The sequence below is a fragment of the Schistocerca piceifrons genome, unplaced genomic scaffold (assembly GCF_021461385.2).
Source record: "Schistocerca piceifrons isolate TAMUIC-IGC-003096 unplaced genomic scaffold, iqSchPice1.1 HiC_scaffold_574, whole genome shotgun sequence".
In the NCBI taxonomy this organism is placed as follows: Eukaryota; Metazoa; Arthropoda; class Insecta; order Orthoptera; family Acrididae; genus Schistocerca; species Schistocerca piceifrons.
In genome coordinates, this window is record NW_025728815.1 from 224,612 (window position 1) to 242,812 (window position 18,201).

Consider the following 18,201-nt stretch of genomic DNA (forward strand, 5'->3'; position numbering starts at 1 on the left):
GGCATACAAAACAACGAGGCGGAGATCAAAAAGACGACAACCAATCCCACGGCCAGAGTCAAGGAATTCAATGTCAGTAATAGGAATGCCCTCTCGAAAGAAAAGAGCAGTTCCTGTTGAATATTCCGGCGCGACATTAAAAACAGTTTGAAATCCAGGTAGAGAGAGATCAGAAAACAACACTTCCTGCAAAAACACTACGTCCGCACAGGCGTCGTAAATAAACTGCCGCAAAGAGGCAATGCGAACGTCGGACTCAATACGGTTAACATTTAAGGTAAGAAAGGTGTATGCTTGAACCATAGAGAGAAAAGCGAGAAAACAAATCACCTACACCGACGCACCAGCGTCACAGTCCATAGCAGGGGTGACGGAGGCATCCGAGGGAGTGGGACTGCTACCCCGTTCCGCGGATCCCTTACGTTTCGGTTTTTTACGAACAGCATTAACGTTCGGCTGAACGCGTAACTTGCGTCGGCTGACGGGCAAGGAAACTTCAGCCGCCGGTGACGTAGGAGGGTCAAGTTCTGTATCCGACACCACCCGCGCCGGTCCACATGCGGGATCCGGGGTCGCGGGGGAAACATCCGACAAAACGGAATGGTCAACACCTGCACTAGCTTCCGGCAAACATGGATTGCACGGAGGCGAAACGTGAGCAGGAAGGTCCGAGGCCGCAGAGTTGGAAGGAAGCGGAGCAGCTCCGCTGGCAGAGGTATGGGGCAGCGAAGCAGGAAGTTGTCGCGGCTCCACTTGTTGTGACATCGAAGTCGGTTCGGAAGACGGCGCCAACAGGCCCGACCGACGACCCGACTCGAGAGAAGCTGCGTCGGAGGCCGGAGGGGCGCCAGCAGCCGCCACCGGAACCGCTACCTCAGGAGGGCAGGGAGCAGCTACAGTACACAGTGGCTCGGAGGATGCCGGTCGCTCGGACTGGGGCATCTCAGGGAGATCCTCATCCGTACTATTTCCATCGTGTGGGCGACGCCTCTTATTATTCAAAAGTGGCACACCCACCTGAGGGACAGACGGAACAACATCAGATTTAGCACGCAAAGGAGGAAATTCTGTATCAGGGGGGCGCAAAACCTGTGGCGGGGCGCTACTACCACTGGACTGAGCTACACCAAGAGCAGAACCACCTGCAACGAGGTCAGCGACCGTTAACTTGCGACGCTGTTCGAGAGAATTTTTTAAAACAAAAACTCTCCGCGGACAGTCGGTACGCACGTGACCACTTTCATTGCACAAAAAACAGGTGCCAACCTGACCACTATATGTTACATGGACACGATATCCACCGATCTGCAGGTGAGATGGAATATTCTGCTTAACGTGCATTTCGACTGAACGAATACCACTGTAACATTGCAGGCGATGTTGGCTTGACCAGCGTTCAAGGCGAATGCTCTTTACATCACCATACTTCTGTAGACCCTCCTTAAGATAGACATTATCCACCTCCGGTGGAAGGTTGTAAACACGAACATTGGTATACGTGATGGAAGCATTGGAAAGCAGCACGGTACTTACAGAATCATCCCGATGCCGAAAGAGAACTTGATGACCATATTTAGAAAGAATTTTATCAACCTGAAGTGGGTCCATAAACTTAACAAAGAAAACATACAGTTCGGTATCAAAATAAGCAGTGTGCACCTGATCCGAATGAACACCAAAGGTATCTACCAACCAATCATGAATCTCAAGAGAACTAGGTTGCACATGGCGGGTTGACTTGTCAAAAGCAAAACTAACTGTAGCCTGACGAGGAATAACCTGGGACGACATTTTCAAAATATGCGGTCGAAACCGCTACACAAAAAACACTGAAATAAGGACAGAAAGTAACACAAGGTACGAAACAACGACGGAGAAACACTCACAGAAGTTGCAACACAACACGTAAACAAAAACGATAGTCCACTATACGTAACGCTTCGGCGGAGCGGAAGACTAGGCACGTCCACACTGCACGGCGTCTAAAGCGGAACTGTCGAACTCACGACCCCTGGTTTACAAGACCAGTGCTCTGCCCCTGAGCTAAGGAGGCTGCTACAGCTTACACCTCTTTGCGATCGCTACAGCCCTCGAGAAAAATACATTTCCGAGTCCTGAAAATGCGTACAAAGATTTACTCTGCCACAACAATTCGCTACCACTGAGGTCCACAGCGATGACTGACGGGTGCTGCCGTCTTTCGTCTATCGTCATCTGTGATCTTGGCTCAGGCCCGAAAAGACACGCTATTTTGAAATTTTCGGTTCAAAGCATTACATTGGCCCATTTAAAATTGTGCTGCCCCCTGTGAGAATCGAACTCACGACCCCTGGTTTACAAGACCAGTGCTCTGCCCCTGAGCTAAGGAGGCTGTTACAGCTTACACCTCTTTGCGATCGCTACAGCCCTCGAGAAAAATACATTTCAGAGTCCTGAAAATGCGTACAAAGATTTACTCTGCCACAACAATTCGCTACCACTGAGGTCCACAGCGATGACTGACGGGTGCTGCCGTCTTTCGTCTATCGTCATCTGTGATCTTGGCTCAGGCCCGAAAAGACACGCTATTTTGAAATTTTCGGTTCAAAGCATTACATTGGCCCATTTAAAATTGTGCTGCCCCCTGTGAGAATCGAACTCACGACCCCTGGTTTACAAGACCAGTGCTCTGCCCCTGAGCTAAGGAGGCTGCTACAGCTTACACCTCTTTGCGATCGCTACAGCCCTCGAGAAAATTACATTTCAGAGTCCTGAAAATGCGTACAAAGATTTACTCTGCCACAACAATTCGCTACCACTGAGGTCCACAGCGATGACTGACGGGTGCTGCCGTCTTTCGTCTATCGTCATCTGTGATCTTGGCTCAGGCCCGAAAAGACACGCTATTTTGAAATTTTCGGTTCAAAGCATTACATTGGCCCATTTAAAATTGTGCTGCCCCCTGTGAGAATCGAACTCACGACCCCTGGTTTACAAGACCAGTGCCCTGCCCCTGAGCTAAGGAGGCTGCTACAGCTTACACCTCTTTGCGATCGCTACAGCCCTCGAGAAAAATACATTTCAGAGTCCTGAAAATGCGTACAAAGATTTACTCTGCCACAACAATTCGCTACCACTGAGGTCCACAGCGATGACTGACGGGTGCTGCCGTCTTTCGTCTATCGTCATCTGTGATCTTGGCTCAGGCCCGGAAAGACACGCTATTTTGAAATTTTCGGTTCAAAGCATTACATTGGCCCATTTAAAATTGTGCTGCCCCCTGTGAGAATCGAACTCACGACCCCTGGTTTACAAGACCAGTGCTCTGCCCCTGAGCTAAGGAGGCTGCTACAGCTTACACCTCTTTGCGATCGCTACAGCCCTCGAGAAAAATACATTTCAGAGTCCTGAAAATGCGTACAAAGATTTACTCTGCCACAACAATTCGCTACCACTGAGGTCCACAGCGATGACTGACGGGTGCTGCCGTCTTTCGTCTATCGTCATCTGTGATCTTGGCTCAGGCCCGAAAAGACACGCTATTTTGAAATTTTCGGTTCAAAGCATTACATTGGCCCATTTAAAATTGTGCTGCCCCCTGTGAGAATCGAACTCACGACCCCTGGTTTACAAGACCAGTGCTCTGCCCCTGAGCTAAGGAGGCTGCTACAGCTTACACCTTTTTGCGATCGCTACAGCCCTCGAGAAAAATACATTTCAGAGTCCTGAAAATGCGTACAAAGATTTACTCTGCCACAACAATTCGCTACCACTGAGGTCCACAGCGATGACTGACGGGTGCTGCCGTCTTTCGTCTATCGTCATCTGTGATCTTGGCTCAGGCCCGAAAAGACACGCTATTTTGAAATTTTCGGTTCAAAGCATTACATTGGCCCATTTAAAATTGTGCTGCCCCCTGTGAGAATCGAACTCACGACCCCTGGTTTACAAGACCAGTGCTCTGCCCCTGAGCTAAGGAGGCTGCTACAGCTTACACCTCTTTGCGATCGCTACAGCCCTCGAGAAAAATACATTTCAGAGTCCTGAAAATGCGTACAAAGATTTACTCTGCCACAACAATTGGCTACCACTGAGGTCCACAGCGATGACTGACGGGTGCTGCCGTCTTTCATCTATCGTCATCTGTGATCTTGGCTCAGGCCCGAAAAGACACGCTATTTTGAAATTTTCGGTTCAAAGCATTACATTGGCCCATTTAAAATTGTGCTGCCTCCTGTGAGAATCGAACTCACGACCCGTGGTTTACAAGACCAGTGCTCTGCCCCTGAGCTAAGGAGGCTGCTACAGCTTACACCTCTTTGCGATCGCTACAGCCCTCGAGAAAAATACATTTCAGAGTCCTGAAAATGCGTACAAAGATTTACTCTGCCACAACAATTCGCTACCACTGAGGTCCACAGCGATGACTGACGGGTGCTGCCGTCTTTCGTCTATCGTCATCTGTGATCTTGGCTCAGGCCCGAAAAGACACGCTATTTTGAAATTTTCGGTTCAAAGCATTACGTTGGCCCATTTAAAATTGTGCTGCCCCCTGTGAGAATCGAACTCACGACCCCTGGTTTACAAGACCAGTGCTCTGCCCCTGAGCTAAGGAGGCTGCTACAGCTTACACCTCTTTGCGATCGCTACAGCCCTCGAGAAAAATACATTTCAGAGTCCTGAAAATGCGTACAAAGATTTACTCTGCCACAACAATTCGCTACCACTGAGGTCCACAGCGATGACTGACGGGTGCTGCCGTCTTTCGTCTATCGTCATCTGTGATCTTGGCTCAGGCCCGAAAAGACACGCTATTTTGAAATTTTCGGTTCAAAGCATTACATTGGCCCATTTAAAATTGTGCTGCCCCCTGTGAGAATCGAACTCACGACCCCTGGTTTACAAGACCAGTGCTCTGCCCCTGAGCTAAGGAGGCTGTTACAGCTTACACCTCTTTGCGATCGCTACAGCCCTCGAGAAAAATACATTTCAGAGTCCTGAAAATGCGTACAAAGATTTACTCTGCCACAACAATTCGCTACCACTGAGGTCCACAGCGATGACTGACGGGTGCTGCCGTCTTTCGTCTATCGTCATCTGTGATCTTGGCTCAGGCCCGAAAAGACACGCTATTTTGAAATTTTCGGTTCAAAGCATTACATTGGCCCATTTAAAATTGTGCTGCCCCCTGTGAGAATCGAACTCACGAGCCCTGGTTTACAAGACCAGTGCTCTGCCCCTGAGCTAAGGAGGCTGCTACAGCTTACACCTCTTTGCGATCGCTACAGCCCTCGAGAAAATTACATTTCAGAGTCCTGAAAATGCGTACAAAGATTTACTCTGCCACAACAATTCGCTACCACTGAGGTCCACAGCGATGACTGACGGGTGCTGCCGTCTTTCGTCTATCGTCATCTGTGATCTTGGCTCAGGCCCGAAAAGACACGCTATTTTGAAATTTTCGGTTCAAAGCATTACATTGGCCCATTTAAAATTGTGCTGCCCCCTGTGAGAATCGAACTCACGACCCCTGGTTTACAAGACCAGTGCTCTGCCCCTGAGCTAAGGAGGCTGCTACAGCTTACACCTCTTTGCGATCGCTACAGCCCTCGAGAAAAATACATTTCAGAGTCCTGAAAATGCGTACAAAGATTTACTCTGCCACAACAATTCGCTACCACTGAGGTCCACAGCGATGACTGACGGGTGCTGCCGTCTTTCGTCTATCGTCATCTGTGATCTTGGCTCAGGCCCGGAAAGACACGCTATTTTGAAATTTTCGGTTCAAAGCATTACATTGGCCCATTTAAAATTGTGCTGCCCCCTGTGAGAATCGAACTCACGACCCCTGGTTTACAAGACCAGTGCTCTGCCCCTGAGCTAAGGAGGCTGCTACAGCTTACACCTCTTTGCGATCGCTACAGCCCTCGAGAAAAATACATTTCAGAGTCCTGAAAATGCGTACAAAGATTTACTCTGCCACAACAATTCGCTACCACTGAGGTCCACAGCGATGACTGACGGGTGCTGCCGTCTTTCGTCTATCGTCATCTGTGATCTTGGCTCAGGCCCGAAAAGACACGCTATTTTGAAATTTTCGGTTCAAAGCATTACATTGGCCCATTTAAAATTGTGCTGCCCCCTGTGAGAATCGAACTCACGACCCCTGGTTTACAAGACCAGTGCTCTGCCCCTGAGCTAAGGAGGCTGCTACAGCTTACACCTTTTTGCGATCGCTACAGCCCTCGAGAAAAATACATTTCAGAGTCCTGAAAATGCGTACAAAGATTTACTCTGCCACAACAATTCGCTACCACTGAGGTCCACAGCGATGACTGACGGGTGCTGCCGTCTTTCGTCTATCGTCATCTGTGATCTTGGCTCAGGCCCGAAAAGACACGCTATTTTGAAATTTTCGGTTCAAAGCATTACATTGGCCCATTTAAAATTGTGCTGCCCCCTGTGAGAATCGAACTCACGACCCCTGGTTTACAAGACCAGTGCTCTGCCCCTGAGCTAAGGAGGCTGCTACAGCTTACACCTCTTTGCGATCGCTACAGCCCTCGAGAAAAATACATTTCAGAGTCCTGAAAATGCGTACAAAGATTTACTCTGCCACAACAATTCGCTACCACTGAGGTCCACAGCGATGACTGACGGGTGCTGCCGTCTTTCATCTATCGTCATCTGTGATCTTGGCTCAGGCCCGAAAAGACACGCTATTTTGAAATTTTCGGTTCAAAGCATTACATTGGCCCATTTAAAATTGTGCTGCCTCCTGTGAGAATCGAACTCACGACCCGTGGTTTACAAGACCAGTGCTCTGCCACTGAGCTAAGGAGGCTGCTACAGCTTACACCTCTTTGCGATCGCTACAGCCCTCGAGAAAAATACATTTCAGAGTCCTGAAAATGCGTACAAAGATTTACTCTGCCACAACAATTCGCTACCACTGAGGTCCACAGCGATGACTGACGGGTGCTGCCGTCTTTCGTCTATCGTCATCTGTGATCTTGGCTCAGGCCCGAAAAGACACGCTATTTTGAAATTTTCGGTTCAAAGCATTACGTTGGCCCATTTAAAATTGTGCTGCCCCCTGTGAGAATCGAACTCACGACCCCTGGTTTACAAGACCAGTGCTCTGCCCCTGAGCTAAGGAGGCTGCTACAGCTTACACCTCTTTGCGATCGCTACAGCCCTCGAGAAAAATACATTTCAGAGTCCTGAAAATGCGTACAAAGATTTACTCTGCCACAACAATTCGCTACCACTGAGGTCCACAGCGATGACTGACGGGTGCTGCCGTCTTTCGTCTATCGTCATCTGTGATCTTGGCTCAGGCCCGAAAAGACACGCTATTTTGAAATTTTCGGTTCAAAGCATTACATTGGCCCATTTAAAACTGTGCTGCCCCCTGTGAGAATCGAACTCACGACCCCTGGTTTACAAGACCAGTGCTCTGCCCCTGAGCTAAGGAGGCTGCTACAGCTTACACCTCTTTGCGATCGCTACAGCCCTCGAGAAAAATACATTTCAGAGTCCTGAAAATGCGTACAAAGATTTACTCTGCCACAACAATTCGCTACCACTGAGGTCCACAGCGATGACTGACGGGTGCTGCCGTCTTTCGTCTATCGTCATCTGTGATCTTGGCTCAGGCCCGAAAAGACACGCTATTTTGAAATTTTCGGTTCAAAGCATTACATTGGCCCATTTAAAATTGTGCTGCCCCCTGTGAGAATCGAACTCACGACCCCTGGTTTACAAGACCAGTGCTCTGCCCCTTTTTTTTTTTTTTTTTTTTTTTTTTTTATTTTTTTTAATGAAGCAGACACTCTACCACTCGAACGAATATATCTATTGAAAAAAATATTAAAGAATATCCACCACACAGCCACTTCAAAAGAAGTACAGTACTGAAATTAAAATCCTAAAACATGACTATATAATGTAGACTGCTTACTGAAATAAAGGTTAAAACACGAAAACTTCAGTCCTGGTGTAGAGAAGAAATATACATAAAGGCGGCAAATTCAGAAACAGTATAAAAGAAAATGGCTCACACAGGTGACCTTAGCCAACACCCTCTCTTTCAAATGTCAGGCTAAGCATATTGGCAAAATCATCTCGGAGGCCTGGCTATCGCAAGCGCTGCCAGTAAGCAGTAAGCATGTACTGCCGAAACGCTAGGTGTCCATCCTCTTCATGACAACTGTTGACAAAATGTACGAAATGGCCAATCAACCACATGACGGTATGGAGCTTCGTCCGCGGAAAAAAGGAAGAATCGGGCCGGACGATGATGTCAATAGAATAAGCGGCTTCAGCAGACCTAGTGACAAAAGCAAGTTGTTTCCTGAGCCAACGCCAATTAGCAAGGTGCCCACAGCAGGTGAATCGATGTTCAAGGGTATCCAGGAGACCACACCGAGTACAGGTGTCCGTGTCAGAAAGACCAATACGGTGCAGTCGTACATTGGTGGGAACCAAATTATTTATTACCCTATACCACGTGGACGCCACGGCCATAGAGTGGATCGGCAGACTAACGTTCTTCCAGACGTTCCTCCAGGACACGGATGGAGACGCCAGTTCTATTGGATTGGGACTGGCCAGCCCCTCCCAGCGGGCAATCAAGCTCTTGGTCGTTGGCACCGGTCGCCGCAAGAAGACGTCACCGAGGTAACTCACCGCAATGTAAAATTCCCGAATGTGTTTCAACTTAAAATTTAGGCGTCCGACATCGACAGGTGGAGCAAGGCTCGCCGGACGCACAACAGTAAAAAGCCTGGATGTAATTGAAGTCACTTCTTGCGTAACAATTAGAGTCGTTCGGCGGACGTACAAAGCAGACGCCTTGCGAGTAATGTCAGAGAGGCCCAAGCCTCCGGAGAGACGCGGTTTCGTCATTACCTCGTAACGTAACTTGAATAGATGGCCCTTCCATATAAACCTGCTAGACAATTGGCGCAACCTTTTCGCCACCATCATGGGAAGTGGGAACAGCTGAGCAACATAATAAGCTTTACATAGGACGTAGGTGTCTAAAATTCTGACTTTTTGCAAAATGGTAGCAGAGCGCTGCTCATGGACCATCAGAGCCCCCTGTATCTTCTCGGTGACAGATTTCCAATTGAGAGCCGCCATTTTTAGAGGACACCGATCAATGATAATCCCCAAGGACGTATGGCGATCGACAAAAGTGGCCCAAGGGACGTCAGCATCGCGAAATCCTCGAATATCAAGGAACTTACATTTACCCTGATTGAGACGCGCTCCAGAGACACGACAGTATGCATCAACTGCCCCTTTCAACAACGGGATATCATCTCGTTGACGGAGGAGAACAACGACATCATCCGCATATGCCTTAACCGAGAGCTTCCCACCAGAGAGGGACATACCCTGAAGCTTGAGAGCAATAGTCCGAAGCAGCGGTTCCAGGGACAAAACGAATAAAGACATAGAGAGCGGACTACCCTGAGGCACTCCGCGGCGGATAGCAATGGGCGGCGTCAGCTGCCCATTGACTGACACCCGAGCTGTTATTCCCCTGTACAAATTGCCAAGAACACCACGTGATGAAGCGTTAAAACCTATTGTACCTAAAACACGATCTAAAAACACATGACTGACGTGATCAAAAGCCTTATAAAAATCAAGGAAGGCAAAGGCACAATGTACGTTTGTAACCGCCGCAACCGAGACAACATCCCGATATTCGGCTACTGGTGTCAGAATAGATCTATCATGAAAACAACATTGATGTGCACCAATCACACCCCGAAGCAGAGAAGACAGCCGGCTATTGAGCGCTCTAGCAGCTGTCTTATAGTCAAAATTCAGCAATGTGAGCGGACGAAGATTGGCAGCAGATAAACGACCAGAGGACTTCGGATTTAAAACAATTTTCCCTACTTTAAAATCGGCAGGCACATCCATCCCTCTGACAATCTCATTTAAAATCTGCGTAAAAATGCCACCCAAAAGAGGCCAAAAACGGAGATAAAATTCTTTAGGCAGGCCGTCTGGACCCGGCGATTTACTGGACGGAGAGCGAGCAATAAAATCGAAAACATCATCTACCTGGAACTCCCGGAGAAATTCGCCGTTCGCGTCAGGCGCGATCGTCGCAGTTAGATCCCCAAAGACATCATCCGAAAGAGACTCACCAGAATCATCGGCAGAATAGAGACTAGCGTAATACTGATGAAGAGCACGAACCATTTCCTCCTGTGCACTAAACTGTCGCCCATCATCCACCGTAAGAGAAGAGATGAAGGAGCGACGACGACGAGTCTGATGCCGTAGCAGGTGGTACAAGGATGTCAGTTCACCTTCAACAAGAGAGTGAGGTTTCGACTTAACTCGCAGACCATCCATCTGTCGTCGTTTAAGGCTCAAGAGCTTGGCTTTAATACGACGAACATCATGGATCCGCAGTGGAGAGGTACCCGCCGCGTCATATAGTTCACGCAGGACAGAGTAGTAATATTCATACGTGTTCTTAAAATCACGCGTCCTAGCAGCACAGTAGAAAATCAAAGTCTGACGAATCTTGGGCTTGGCAAACGCAGTCCACCAAACCAGCAAGGAGGGGTATCGCGGGACAGAGCGAAGACATCGCTCCCACACGCCACTTATAACATCATCCATAGCACTGTCGGCAAGGTGGGAAACATTTATCATCCACTGGGAACGATAAAGTTTTGCAGGTTGGCGACTAAGATTTACAGTTGCAGTAAAAGCACAATGGTCAGAAAAACTAGTAGGAATAACATCGACAGAAAGAATTTTATCACATAAAAAATCAGATAAATAGAATCTGTCGAGTCTACTGCATGAGGACGCGGTAAAAAACGTATATTTCACCAGGGTTGGATATTTGTGTTCCCAAACATCACGCAGATGCATCGTACGAACTAAGTCATGTAAATCACGGCAATAATTAAAATTGGGGGACTGGTCTGCAGGGCGTAAAACACAATTAAAATCGCCTCCGAGCAGGAGACTCCGAGGACTCTGGCGCAAAAGATAAATAAGCTCTTCTTTATAAAAGCGCGATCGAGCCACAGTGTGACCCGAACCAGAGGGGGCATACAAAACAACGAGGCGGAGATCAAAAAGACGACAACCAATCCCACGGCCAGAGTCAAGGAATTCAATGTCAGTAATAGGAATGCCCTCTCGAAAGAAAAGAGCAGTTCCTGTTGAATATTCCGGCGCGACATTAAAAACAGTTTGAAATCCAGGTAGAGAGAGATCAGAAAACAACACTTCCTGCAAAAACACTACGTCCGCACAGGCGTCGTAAATAAACTGCCGCAAAGAGGCAATGCGAACGTCGGACTCAATACGGTTAACATTTAAGGTAAGAAAGGTGTATGCTTGAACCATAGAGAGAAAAGCGAGAAAACAAATCACCTACACCGATGCACCAGCGTCACAGTCCATAGCAGGGGTGACGGAGGCATCCGAGGGAGGGGGACTGCTACCCCGTTCCGCGGATCCCTTACGTTTCGGTTTTTTACGAACAGCATTAACGTTCGGCTGAACGCGTAACTTGCGTCGGCTGACGGGCAAGGAAACTTCAGCCGCCGGTGACGTAGGAGGGTCAAGTTCTGTATCCGACACCACCCGCGCCGGTCCACATGCGGGATCCGGGGTCGCGGGGGAAACATCCGACAAAACGGAATGGTCAACACCTGCACTAGCTTCCGGCAAACATGGACTGCACGGAGGCGAAACGTGAGCAGGAAGGTCCGAGGCCGCAGAGTTGGAAAGAAGCGGAGCAGCTCCGCTGGCAGAGGTATGGGGCAGCGAAGCAGGAAGTTGTCGCGGCTCCACTTGTTGTGACATCGAAGTCGGTTCGGAAGACGGCGCCAACAGGCCCGACCGACGACCCGACTCGAGAGAAGCTGCGTCGGAGGCCGGAGGGGCGCCAGCAGCCGCCACCGGAACCGCTACCTCAGGAGGGCAGGGAGCAGCTACAGTACACAGTGGCTCGGAGGATGCCGGTCGCTCGGACTGGGGCATCTCAGGGAGATCCTCATCCGTACTATTTCCATCGTGTGGGCGACGCCTCTTATTATTCAAAAGTGGCACACCCACCTGAGGGACAGACGGAACAACATCAGATTTAGCACGCAAAGGAGGAAATTCTGTATCAGGGGTGCGCAAAACCTGTGGCGGGGCGCTACTACCACTGGACTGTGCTACACCAAGAGCAGAACCACCTGCAACGAGGTCAGCGACCGTTAACTTGCGACGCTGTTCGAGAGAATTTTTTAAAACAAAAACTCTCCGCGGACAGTCGGTACGCACGTGACCACTTTCATTGCACAAAAAACAGGTGCCAACCTGACCACTATATGTTACATGGACACGATATCCACCGATCTGCAGGTGAGATGGAATATTCTGCTTAACGTGCATTTCGACTGAACGAATACCACTGTAACATTGCAGGCGATGTTGGCTTGACCAGCGTTCAAGGCGAATGCTCTTTACATCACCATACTTCTGTAGACCCTCCTTAAGATAGACATTATCCACCTCCGGTGGAAGGTTGTAAACACGAACATTGGTGTACGTGATGGAAGCATTGGAAAGCAGCACGGTACTTACAGAATCATCCCGATGCCGAAAGAGAACTTGATGACCATATTTAGAAAGAATTTTATCAACCTGAAGTGGGTCCATAAACTTAACAAAGAAAACATACAGTTCGGTATCAAAATAAGCAGTGTGCACCTGATCCGAATGAACACCAAAGGTATCTACCAACCAATCATGAATCTCAAGAGAACTAGGTTGCACATGGCGGGTTGACTTGTCAAAAGCAAAACTAACTGTAGCCTGACGAGGAATAACCTGGGACGACATTTTCAAAATATGCGGTCGAAACCGCTACACAAAAAACACTGAAATAAGGACAGAAAGTAACACAAGGTACGAAACAACGACGGAGAAACACTCACAGAAGTTGCAACACAACACGTAAACAAAAACGATAGTCCACTATACGTAACGCTACGGCGGAGCGGAAGACTAGGCACGTCCACACTGCACGGCGTCTAAAGCGGAACTGACCCCTGAGCTAAGGAGGCTGCTACAGCTTACACCTCTTTGCGATCGCTACAGCCCTCGAGAAAAATACATTTCAGAGTCCTGAAAATGCGTACAAAGATTTACTCTGCCACAACAATTCGCTACCACTGAGGTCCACAGCGATGACTGACGGGTGCTGCCGTCTTTCGTCTATCGTCATCTGTGATCTTGGCTCAGGCCCGAAAAGACACGCTATTTTGAATTTTTCGGTTCAAAGCATTACATTGGCCCATTTAAAATTGTGCTGCCCCCTGTGAGAATCGAACTCACGACCCCTGGTTTACAAGACCAGTGCTCTGCGCCTGAGCTAAGGAGGCTGCTACAGCTTACACCTCTTTGCGATCGCTACAGCCCTCGAGAAAAATACATTTCAGAGTCCTGAAAATGCGTACAAAGATTTACTCTGCCACAACAATTCGCTACCACTGAGGTCCACAGCGATGACTGACGGGTGCTGCCGTCTTTCGTCTATCGTCATCTGTGATCTTGGCTCAGGCCCGAAAAGACACGCTATTTTGAAATTTTCGGTTCAAAGCATTACATTGGCCCATTTAAAATTGTGCTGCCCCCTGTGAGAATCGAACTCACGACCCCTGGTTTACAAGACCAGTGCTCTGCCCCTGAGCTAAGGAGGCTGCTACAGCTTACACCTCTTTGCGATCGCTACAGCCCTCGAGAAAAATACATTTCAGAGTCCTGAAAATGCGTACAAAGATTTACTCTGCCACAACAATTCGCTACCACTGAGGTCCACAGCGATGACTGACGGGTGCTGCCGTCTTTCGTCTATCGTCATCTGTGATCTTGGCTCAGGCCCGAAAAGACACGCTATTTTGAAATTTTCGGTTCAAAGCATTACATTGGCCCATTTAAAATTGTGCTGCCCCCTGTGAGAATCGAACTCACGACCCCTGGTTTACAAGACCAGTGCTCTGCCCCTGAGCTAAGGAGGCTGCTACAGCTTACACCTGTTTGCGATCGCTACAGCCCTCGAGAAAAATACATTTCAGAGTCCTGAAAATGCGTACAAAGATTTACTCTGCCACAACAATTCGCTACCACTGAGGTCCACAGCGATGACTGACGGGTGCTGCCGTCTTTCGTCTATCGTCATCTGTGATCTTGGCTCAGGCCCGAAAAGACACGCTATTTTGAAATTTTCGGTTCAAAGCATTACATTGGCCCATTTAAAATTGTGCTGCCCCCTGTGAGAATCGAACTCACGACCCCTGGTTTACAAGACCAGTGCTCTGCCCCTGAGCTAAGGAGGCTGCTACAGCTTACACCTCTTTGCGATCGCTACAGCCCTCGAGAAAAATACATTTCAGAGTCCTGAAAATGCGTACAAAGATTTACTCTGCCACAACAATTCGCTACCACTGAGGTCCACAGCGATGACTGAAGGGGGCTGCCGTCTTTCGTCTATCGTCATCTGTGATCTTGGCTCAGGCCCGAAAAGACACGCTATTTTGAAATTTTCGGTTCAAAGCATTACATTGGCCCATTTAAAATTGTGCTGCCCCCTGTGAGAATCGAACTCACGACCCCTGGTTTACAAGACCAGTGCTCTGCCCCTGAGCTAAGGAGGCTGCTACAGCTTACACCTCTTTGCGATCGCTACAGCCCTCGAGAAAAATACATTTCAGAGTCCTGAAAATGCGTACAAAGATTTACTCTGCCACAACAATTCGCTACCACTGAGGTCCACAGCGATGACTGACGGGTGCTGCCGTCTTTCGTCTATCGTCATCTGTGATCTTGGCTCAGGCCCGAAAAGACACGCTATTTTGAAATTTTCGGTTCAAAGCATTACATTGGCCCATTTAAAATTGTGCTGCCCCCTGTGAGAATCGAACTCACGACCCCTGGTTTACAAGACCAGTGCTCTGCCCCTGAGCTAAGGAGGCTGCTACAGCTTACACCTCTTTGCGATCGCTACAGCCCTCGAGAAAAATACATTTCAGAGTCCTGAAAATGCGTACAAAGATTTACTCTGCCACAACAATTCGCTACCACTGAGGTCCACAGCGATGACTGACGGGTGCTGCCGTCTTTCGTCTATCGTCATCTGTGATCTTGGCTCAGGCCCGAAAAGACACGCTATTTTGAAATTTTCGGTTCAAAGCATTACATTGGCCCATTTAAAATTGTGCTGCCCCCTGTGAGAATCGAACTCACGACCCCTGGTTTACAAGACCACTGCTCTGCCCCTGAGCTAAGGAGGCTGCTACAGCTTACACCTCTTTGCGATCGCTACAGCCCTCGAGAAAAATACATTTCAGAGTCCTGAAAATGCGTACAAAGATTTACTCTGCCACAACAATTCGCTACCACTGAGGTCCACAGCGATGACTGACGGGTGCTGCCGTCTTTCGTCTATCGTCATCTGTGATCTTGGCTCAGGCCCGAAAAGACACGCTATTTTGAAATTTTCGGTTCAAAGCATTACATTGGCCCATTTAAAATTGTGCTGCCCCCTGTGAGAATCGAACTCACGACCCCTGGTTTACAAGACCAGTGCTCTGCCCCTGAGCTAAGGAGGCTGCTACAGCTTACACCTCTTTGCGATCGCTACAGCCCTCGAGAAAAATACATTTCAGAGTCCTGAAAATGCGTACAAAGATTTACTCTGCCACAACAATTCGCTACCACTGAGGTCCACAGCGATGACTGACGGGTGCTGCCGTCTTTCGTCTATCGTCATCTGTGATCTTGGCTCAGGCCCGAAAAGACACGCTATTTTGAAATTTTCGGTTCAAAGCATTACATTGGCCCATTTAAAATTGTGCTGCCCCCTGTGAGAATCGAACTCACGACCCCTGGTTTACAAGACCAGTGCTCTGCCCCTGAGCTAAGGAGGCTGCTACAGCTTACACCTCTTTGCGATCGCTACAGCCCTCGAGAAAAATACATTTCAGAGTCCTGAAAATGCGTACAAAGATTTACTCTGCCACAACAATTCGCTACCACTGAGGTCCACAGCGATGACTGACGGGTGCTGCCGTCTTTCGTCTATCGTCATCTGTGATCTTGGCTCAGGCCCGACAAGACACGCTATTTTGAAATTTTCGGTTCAAAGCATTACATTGGCCCATTTAAAATTGTGGTGCCCTCTGTGAGAATCGAACTCACGACCCCTGGTTTACAAGACCAGTGCTCTGCCCCTGAGCTAAGGAGGCTGCTACAGCTTACACCTCTTTGCGATCGCTACAGCCCTCGAGAAAAATACATTTCAGAGTCCTGAAAATGCGTACAAAGATTTACTCTGCCACAACAATTCGCTACCACTGAGGTCCACAGCGATGACTGACGGGTGCTGCCGTCTTTCGTCTATCGTCATCTGTGATCTTGGCTCAGGCCCGAAAAGACACGCTATTTTGAAATTTTCGGTTCAAAGCATTACATTGGCCCATTTAAAATTGTGCTGCCCCCTGTGAGAATCGAACTCACGACCCCTGGTTTACAAGACCAGTGCTCTGCCCCTGAGCTAAGGAGGCTGCTACAGCTTACACCTCTTTGCGATCGCTACAACCCTCGAGAAAAATACATTTCAGAGTCCTGAAAATGCGTACAAAGATTTACTCTGCCACAACAATTCGCTACCACTGAGGTCCACAGCGATGACTGACGGGTGCTGCCGTCTTTCGTCTATCGTCATCTGTGATCTTGGCTCAGGCCCGAAAAGACACGCTATTTTGAAATTTTCGGTTCAAAGCATTACATTGGCCCATTTAAAATTGTGCTGCCCCCTGTGAGAATCGAACTCACGACCCCTGGTTTACAAGACCAGTGCACTGCCCCTGAGCTAAGGAGGCTGCTACAGCTTACACCTCTTTGCGATCGCTACAGCCCTCGAGAAAAATACATTTCAGAGTCCTGAAAATGCGTACAAAGATTTACTCTGCCACAACAATTCGCTACCACTGAGGTCCACAGCGATGACTGACGGGTGCTGCCGTCTTTCGTCTATCGTCATCTGTGATCTTGGCTCAGGCCCGAAAAGACACGCTATTTTGAAATTTTCGGTTCAAAGCATTACATTGGCCCATTTAAAATTGTGCTGCCCCCTGTGAGAATCGAACTCACGACCCCTGGTTTACAAGACCAGTGCTCTGCCCCCTTTTTTTTTTTTTTTTTTTTTTTTTTTTATTACAATATTGATGTGCACCAATCACACCCCGAAGCAGAGAAGACAACCGGCTATTGAGCGCTCTAGCAGCTGTCTTATAGTCAAAATTCAGCAATGTGAGCGGACGAAGATTGGCAGCAGATAAACGACCAGAGGACTTCGGGATTAAAACAATTTTCCCTACTTTAAAATCGGCAGGCACATCCATCCCCCTGACAATCTCATTTAAAATCTGCGTAAAAATGCCACCCAAAAGAGGCCAAAAACGGAGATAAAATTCTTTAGGCAGGCCGTCTGGACCCGGCGATTTACTGGACGGAGAGCGAGCAATAAAATCGAAAACATCATCGACCTGGAACTCCCGGAGAAATTCGCCGTTCGCGTCAGGCGCGATCGTCGCAGTTAGATCCCCAAAGACATCATCCGAAAGAGACTCACCAGAATCATCGGCAGAATATAGACTAGTGTAATACTGATGAAGAGCACGAACCATTTCCTCCTGTGCAATAAGCTGTCGCCCATCATCCACCGTAAGAGAAGAGATGAAGGAGCGACGACGACGAGTCTGATGCCGTAGCAGGTGGTACAAGGATGTCAGTTCACCTTCAACAAGAGAGTGAGGTTTCGACTTAACTCGCAGACCATCCATCTGTCGTCGTTTAAGGCTCAAGAGCTTGGCTTTAATACGACGAACATCATGGATCCGCAGTGGAGAGGTACCCGCCGCGTCATATAGTTCACGCAGGACAGAGTAGTAATATTCATACGTGTTCTTAAAATCACGCGTCCTAGCAGCACAGTAGAAAATCAAAGTCTGACGAATCTTGGGCTTGGCAAACGCAGTCCACCAAACCAGCAAGGAGGGGTATCGCGGGACAGAGCGAAGACATCGCTCCCACACGCCACTTATAACATCATCCATAGCACTGTCGGCAAGGTGGGAAACATTTAACATCCACTGGGAACGATAAAGTTTTGCAGGT

At 48.5% G+C, this 18,201-nt stretch overlaps 29 non-coding genes across 29 annotated transcripts; all 29 read right to left on the bottom strand.

The window, feature by feature from the left end:
* Positions 1–2,299: 2,299 nt before the first annotated feature.
* On the bottom strand, positions 2,300–2,371 carry Trnat-ugu. Its single transcript has one exon. It is a non-coding gene; the product is annotated as a tRNA-Thr (tRNA).
* Positions 2,372–2,617: 246 nt separating this feature from the next.
* On the bottom strand, positions 2,618–2,689 carry Trnat-ugu. The gene has a single exon. It is a non-coding gene; the product is annotated as a tRNA-Thr (tRNA).
* A 246-nt stretch (positions 2,690–2,935) lies between these two features.
* Trnat-ugu lies at positions 2,936–3,007 on the bottom strand. Its single transcript has one exon. It is a non-coding gene; the product is annotated as a tRNA-Thr (tRNA).
* A 246-nt stretch (positions 3,008–3,253) lies between these two features.
* Trnat-ugu lies at positions 3,254–3,325 on the bottom strand. Its single transcript has one exon. It is a non-coding gene; the product is annotated as a tRNA-Thr (tRNA).
* Positions 3,326–3,571: 246 nt separating this feature from the next.
* Trnat-ugu lies at positions 3,572–3,643 on the bottom strand. The gene has a single exon. It is a non-coding gene; the product is annotated as a tRNA-Thr (tRNA).
* A 246-nt stretch (positions 3,644–3,889) lies between these two features.
* Trnat-ugu lies at positions 3,890–3,961 on the bottom strand. Its single transcript has one exon. It is a non-coding gene; the product is annotated as a tRNA-Thr (tRNA).
* Positions 3,962–4,207: 246 nt separating this feature from the next.
* Trnat-ugu lies at positions 4,208–4,279 on the bottom strand. The gene has a single exon. It is a non-coding gene; the product is annotated as a tRNA-Thr (tRNA).
* A 246-nt stretch (positions 4,280–4,525) lies between these two features.
* Trnat-ugu lies at positions 4,526–4,597 on the bottom strand. The gene has a single exon. It is a non-coding gene; the product is annotated as a tRNA-Thr (tRNA).
* A 246-nt stretch (positions 4,598–4,843) lies between these two features.
* Trnat-ugu lies at positions 4,844–4,915 on the bottom strand. The gene has a single exon. It is a non-coding gene; the product is annotated as a tRNA-Thr (tRNA).
* Positions 4,916–5,161: 246 nt separating this feature from the next.
* Trnat-ugu lies at positions 5,162–5,233 on the bottom strand. Its single transcript has one exon. It is a non-coding gene; the product is annotated as a tRNA-Thr (tRNA).
* Positions 5,234–5,479: 246 nt separating this feature from the next.
* Trnat-ugu lies at positions 5,480–5,551 on the bottom strand. Its single transcript has one exon. It is a non-coding gene; the product is annotated as a tRNA-Thr (tRNA).
* Positions 5,552–5,797: 246 nt separating this feature from the next.
* On the bottom strand, positions 5,798–5,869 carry Trnat-ugu. Its single transcript has one exon. It is a non-coding gene; the product is annotated as a tRNA-Thr (tRNA).
* Positions 5,870–6,115: 246 nt separating this feature from the next.
* Positions 6,116–6,187, bottom strand: Trnat-ugu. Its single transcript has one exon. It is a non-coding gene; the product is annotated as a tRNA-Thr (tRNA).
* Positions 6,188–6,433: 246 nt separating this feature from the next.
* Positions 6,434–6,505, bottom strand: Trnat-ugu. Its single transcript has one exon. It is a non-coding gene; the product is annotated as a tRNA-Thr (tRNA).
* A 246-nt stretch (positions 6,506–6,751) lies between these two features.
* On the bottom strand, positions 6,752–6,823 carry Trnat-ugu. The gene has a single exon. It is a non-coding gene; the product is annotated as a tRNA-Thr (tRNA).
* A 246-nt stretch (positions 6,824–7,069) lies between these two features.
* Positions 7,070–7,141, bottom strand: Trnat-ugu. Its single transcript has one exon. It is a non-coding gene; the product is annotated as a tRNA-Thr (tRNA).
* Positions 7,142–7,387: 246 nt separating this feature from the next.
* On the bottom strand, positions 7,388–7,459 carry Trnat-ugu. Its single transcript has one exon. It is a non-coding gene; the product is annotated as a tRNA-Thr (tRNA).
* Positions 7,460–13,334: 5,875 nt separating this feature from the next.
* On the bottom strand, positions 13,335–13,406 carry Trnat-ugu. Its single transcript has one exon. It is a non-coding gene; the product is annotated as a tRNA-Thr (tRNA).
* A 246-nt stretch (positions 13,407–13,652) lies between these two features.
* Trnat-ugu lies at positions 13,653–13,724 on the bottom strand. Its single transcript has one exon. It is a non-coding gene; the product is annotated as a tRNA-Thr (tRNA).
* Positions 13,725–13,970: 246 nt separating this feature from the next.
* On the bottom strand, positions 13,971–14,042 carry Trnat-ugu. The gene has a single exon. It is a non-coding gene; the product is annotated as a tRNA-Thr (tRNA).
* A 246-nt stretch (positions 14,043–14,288) lies between these two features.
* Trnat-ugu lies at positions 14,289–14,360 on the bottom strand. Its single transcript has one exon. It is a non-coding gene; the product is annotated as a tRNA-Thr (tRNA).
* Positions 14,361–14,606: 246 nt separating this feature from the next.
* Positions 14,607–14,678, bottom strand: Trnat-ugu. Its single transcript has one exon. It is a non-coding gene; the product is annotated as a tRNA-Thr (tRNA).
* A 246-nt stretch (positions 14,679–14,924) lies between these two features.
* Positions 14,925–14,996, bottom strand: Trnat-ugu. Its single transcript has one exon. It is a non-coding gene; the product is annotated as a tRNA-Thr (tRNA).
* Positions 14,997–15,242: 246 nt separating this feature from the next.
* Trnat-ugu lies at positions 15,243–15,314 on the bottom strand. The gene has a single exon. It is a non-coding gene; the product is annotated as a tRNA-Thr (tRNA).
* A 246-nt stretch (positions 15,315–15,560) lies between these two features.
* On the bottom strand, positions 15,561–15,632 carry Trnat-ugu. Its single transcript has one exon. It is a non-coding gene; the product is annotated as a tRNA-Thr (tRNA).
* A 246-nt stretch (positions 15,633–15,878) lies between these two features.
* On the bottom strand, positions 15,879–15,950 carry Trnat-ugu. The gene has a single exon. It is a non-coding gene; the product is annotated as a tRNA-Thr (tRNA).
* Positions 15,951–16,196: 246 nt separating this feature from the next.
* Trnat-ugu lies at positions 16,197–16,268 on the bottom strand. Its single transcript has one exon. It is a non-coding gene; the product is annotated as a tRNA-Thr (tRNA).
* A 246-nt stretch (positions 16,269–16,514) lies between these two features.
* On the bottom strand, positions 16,515–16,586 carry Trnat-ugu. Its single transcript has one exon. It is a non-coding gene; the product is annotated as a tRNA-Thr (tRNA).
* Positions 16,587–16,832: 246 nt separating this feature from the next.
* Positions 16,833–16,904, bottom strand: Trnat-ugu. The gene has a single exon. It is a non-coding gene; the product is annotated as a tRNA-Thr (tRNA).
* Between the last annotated feature and the right edge of the window lie 1,297 nt (positions 16,905–18,201).